This window comes from Ziziphus jujuba, chromosome 7, assembly GCF_031755915.1.
Source record: "Ziziphus jujuba cultivar Dongzao chromosome 7, ASM3175591v1".
Classification (NCBI taxonomy): domain Eukaryota; kingdom Viridiplantae; phylum Streptophyta; class Magnoliopsida; order Rosales; family Rhamnaceae; genus Ziziphus; species Ziziphus jujuba.
Genome location: NC_083385.1, coordinates 8327690 through 8332999, shown reverse-complemented (window position 1 = coordinate 8332999; position 5310 = coordinate 8327690). Strand labels below are relative to the sequence as shown.

General features: G+C 28.4%; 1 pseudogene; it reads left to right on the top strand.

Moving 5' to 3' along the window:
• The first annotated feature begins 287 nt into the window (after nucleotides 1-287).
• On the top strand, nucleotides 288-1798 carry LOC132804434 (ATP synthase subunit alpha, chloroplastic-like; annotated as a pseudogene).
• Nucleotides 1799-5310: the final 3512 nt, after the last annotated feature.

Below are 5310 nucleotides of genomic sequence, written 5' to 3'. Positions count from 1 at the left end.
ATTTGATTAATTCAACTTATAAAACCTTGGAACAATTAGAAAATTACAAAAATGAAACCATTCAGTTTGAACAACAAAAAGCTATTAATCAACTTTGACAACGGGTTTTCCAACAAACCTTACAAGGAGCTCTAGGAGCTCTGAATAGTTGTTTGAACATCGAGTTACGTTTATGTACCATCAATACTAATATTGGCATGTTTGGAACAATGAAAGAAATAAGATTAGTCTTTCTACTGTAGGCCTTTTTTTTCGTTCAAACAAAAATAAAGAATTAAGAAATACTCATGGTAACTATTCGAGCAAATGAAATTAGTAACATTATTTGTGAGCGTATTGAGCAATATAATAGAGAAGTAAAGATTTTAAATATCAATACTGTACTCCAAGTAGGCGACGACATTGCTCGTATTTATGGTCTTGATGATGTAATGGCGGGGGAATTAGTAGAATTTGAAGAAGGTACGATAGGCATTGCTCTGAATTTGGAATCAAATGATGTCGGTGTTTTATTAATGGGTGACAGTTTGATGATACAAGAGGGAAATTCTGTAAAAGCAACGGGAAGAATTGCTCAGATCCCAGTAAGTGAGGCTTTTTTGGGCTGTGTTATAAATGCTCTGGCTAAACCTATTGATGGTCGAGGTGAAATTTCAACTTCTGAATCCTTGTTAATTGAATCTCCTGCTCCGGGTATTATTTCGAAACATTCGCTATATGAACCTCTTCAAACAGGACTTATTGCTATTGATTCGATGATTCCTATAGGACGTGGTCAGTGAAAATTGATTATTGGGGACAGGCAAACCAGTAAAACAGCAGTAGCCACATATACGGCTCTCAATCAACAAGGGCAAAATGTAATATGCGTTTATGTAGCTATTGGTCATAAAGCATCTTCTGTGGCTTAGGTGGTGACTGCTTTACAGGAAAGAGGAGCAATGGATTACACTATTGTGGTAACTGAATCGGCCGATTCTCCGGCTACATTACAATACATCTCTCCTTATATAGGAGTTGCTCTGGCTGAATATTTTATGTACCACGGACAACACAGTTAAATTATTTATGACAATCTCTCAAGACAAGCACAAGCTTATCGCCAAATGTCTCTTTTATTTCGCAAACCGCTGGGTTGAGAAGCTTATCCGGGAGATGTTTTTTATTTACATTCAGGCCTTTTGGAAAGAGCCGCTAAATCAAGTTCTCATTTAGGTGAAGGAAGTATGACTGCTTTACCAATAATTGAGATTCAATCGGGAGATGTTTCGACTTATATTCCTACTAATGTAATTTCCATTAGAGATAGACAAATATTCTTATCCGCCTATCGAATCAATGCTCGAATCAAATCTACTATTCTGTACCCAGAGTAGGGTCCGTAGCTCAAATTAAAGCCATGAAACAAGTAGCTGGCAAATCAAAATTGGAATTGGCGCAATTCCCAAAATTAGAAGCCTTTGCACAATTCGTTTCTGCTCTCAATAAAGCTGCTCATAATCAATTGGCAAGACGTCAACGATTATGCGAGTTGCTCAAACAATCTCAATCAGCCCCTCTCGCGGTGGAAGAATAGATAATGACTATTTATACTGGAACCAATGGTTATCTTGATTCATTAGAAATTGGGCAGGTAAGGAAATTTTTCGTTGAGTTACGTACTTACTTAAAAACGAATAAACATCAGTTCTAAGAAATCATAGCTTCTATCAAGACATTTACCGAGGAAGCAGAAGCCCTTTTGAAAGAAGCTATTCAGGAACATCTGGAACGTTTTCTACTTCAGGAAGAAGTATAAAGAAAATAAATTGATCACTTTTAATTTTTATCAATCTTAATTCAATATTAGTTAAATCTTAATTTAATACTAATTTTACAATTTAATACTAATTTTAATAATAATAATTAAATTATATACTTTTTCTATTATATAATTAATAATTATACAATTATTTTAAAATAAAATATTTAAAAAATTATAAAATATAAAGTTTTTGTTTTTTGTAATAATTATTTTCTATAATAATATAGAAATAATAATATATTACATTTCTATATTAAAAATAATATTAATATTAAATACATAATAATTATATACACATATTAACATGCAATAAATATATAATATATATTAAATATATGGAAATAATATATAAACTAGATTTTACTTATATTACAAGTACTAAGTGTATAAGAGCGCCTCTTATTCAAATTATTCAAAAGATATTTCTTGACATGGAAATCTAAAAATATATGGAAATAAGTTGCATCCAATAGGATTTGAACCTATACCAAAGGTTTAGAAGGCCTCTGTCTTATCCATTAGACGATGGACACTTTGCATTCTAATTTTTTTATTTTTTTATTTTCTTTTCACATTTTATTATTCGAACGAAACAAATATGTGAAAGAATTTTGGAAATTGCATATTCAACTATGCATTACATTAATTATATTCATTTTATTTATATTTCTATAAAACATATTTATTACAAGTTTGATATTTTAATAATTATCAAAATATATAAATATATATTAGATATAAATATCTATTAGATATATGGATTTATAGGTTTTGACTATAAAAAAGAAATATTGAATAGAGATAAGAGAAAGTAAGCACAAGCGGGTGGCGGGAATCGAACCCGCATCATTAGCTTGGAAGGCTAGGGGTTATAGTTGATGTTGATTCATCATTGTCAACATCTCTAATTGAAAATTGAACGTGAAACTTTGGTTTCATTCGTCTCCTCTATGGAAGATAAATAAATTTCCAGATATCAATGAATTAAAAAAAAGTCGACCCATAACATCGATGTCAGCTTTTCGGTTTGAATGCATTCAAAATGGCCCACTTTCTAGACAATTCTTGTAGGAAAGAGGGGATTATAACAATCTTTCTAGTTACTTCGTTCTCCATTTCTATTTGAAAGAATCCTTAGGAAAAGGATTTTCTTTCCGCCGAGCTAAAACAATTTTTCAATGTCTCTAGTAAACCAAAGTCATTGTTTAATTAGCTATTTTGTTTCAATTTTCCCTATACAAAAAAGAAAAATTGAGGATTTAGTTACGATTAGAAATACACTTTCTATCTTTATCTATGGATCCTTTACTCATACTCATTCAATTGGAAATATTGATTGATCCACTTAAAAAAAAAAAATTCATAGTCCAATTTTTCAATTTCTAATTGACTCTTGGATACAAATCACGAGAATGTATGTTCTTCCTTGAATTTTTCATTGAAAGGTAAAGGATTTAATCCTTTTAGGAAATAAAGTTTTTGCTCAGAATGGAATATTAATCAAAGTGAGAGACCCCTTAACTATTCGGGGGTGAATAGAACGAATCGTACTTTTACCACTAAACTATACCCACTCCAATCCGATTATTGTATATAAATGGATTTTTTGTCGAATAAGAAACTCAGGCGTAATCAAAAGATAGGATCAGAAAAAAAAATGCATTGTGCACGAATCCATAGTTCCATTTTTTATTATATACATATTTTTATTTATTTTTTATTTTAGTAAAATATCAGTAAACAAAAACAAAAAGAAAATAAAGAAGATAAGAAATCTCACTTTGATTCTATATCAAAATAGGTCTTTTTATGACTTTTGTTGTTTCAATAACAAGCCTTTTTGTTTTGGTTTCAAATTAATTGTTTTCAAATTAAATAAATCATTTTATCTTATTATGATTGAACAAAACAAAAGAGGCCTGACCCGGCTAGGTACTGATGAGGCCAAGCTGTGAAAATAAAGGGCCCTTTTGGATGAACTCAAAGAGGTTTTTTTATTTATTATTAATAATAAATATTTTTTTCTCATTATTTCTATTTTTTCTTTTTTCTATTTCTTTTTACTACTTATATATTATTTTTTCTATTTATATATTAAATAAAATACATAATATATCTATTAAACATATATTAATTATATAAATGTATTCAAAAAATCTAAAAAATCTATGTTAAACATATTAAAAAAATATAGATTTCATTTTTAGATTTGATTTATATTGGATTTTTTATATTTATTTCATTTATATATTGGACTATTGCAGATTGTGTAGATTGAATTGTTGATATCTCTTTCAAGTCTTTTCTTTATATATATATGTTATATCTTTATACATATATGTTTTATGATTATAGAATTGTATATAACATATATGTATACGTTTTATATACATTTTATATAATCTAATTATATAATATAAATGGTTTTATTTTATCTAAATGGTCTAAATGGAATTTGATTCTATATCATTATCATTCCGTATCTAGTATATAAACTATTGTATATATATATATATATTATATAATAAAATAATAAATAATAAAAAAATATAAAAAAATATATATATATATATATTATATATATAATAAAATAATAAATAATAAAATAATATAAAAATATAAAAAACACAAAAAAAAAAGAAGAGCTTTTTTCAAGCCTTATTTTTGCGATGTAACATAGTAATTACCTCCTTTCAATTGGGGGAGAGATGGCTGCATGGACGAAAGTGTTGGATTGCTAATTTGTTGTACGAGTTTTTCGTACCGAGGGCTCGAATCCATCTCTTTCCATTTTCATCGATATCTTGTTCTTTTCTTTCAAATTTCTCACGAGTTCAGTGTGAAATAGATAAAATCCTACTAAACTAAGAACGTTTTAATATCAGGGAAGAAAAAACCTTATTTCTTTTTTTTTTTATTCTTCACGTCCAGGATTACACCCTGGGTTGTTAGATAGGAATCCGAAGATAAAGAGCGAAACAAAGAATATTACTACCATGTAAAAATAGTTTGAGAGTAAGCATTACACAATCTCCAAAATTCTTTTTTAGGAAAAAAGAGAATAAATTTGCTATTTTATTTTAGACTGCATACCCTACTCTCTTTATTTTTTATTTTGACACCAAGAAATAAAGTTTGTTTTAGAAATAGAAAATGAAATTTTCAAAAAATGCATTTATAATATTTATAATATAAGTGGATAAGTGGAGTTTTTCATTACCAAAAATTTTCTTTCATACCCACAATTTGACATTGTGGGTACTCCAATAAGGCCTTTAAATGGAAAAAAAAGGTCATAATAAGGAAATGGGTTGATACAAATTTCTCGCGACTGTACGAAAATTTAAATATTGGAATCGAGAGTTCATACTCTAAAACCTGTCTAATCTTATCAAGCGTTATGTTAGAATTTTTTTTTTCCGAATCAATCATGAATTTGGCTAGGACGTTATTAAAGATCTCATCAAAAACTTTTAGCAGCCTGCCAAACAAAAGCTAAGAGAAAA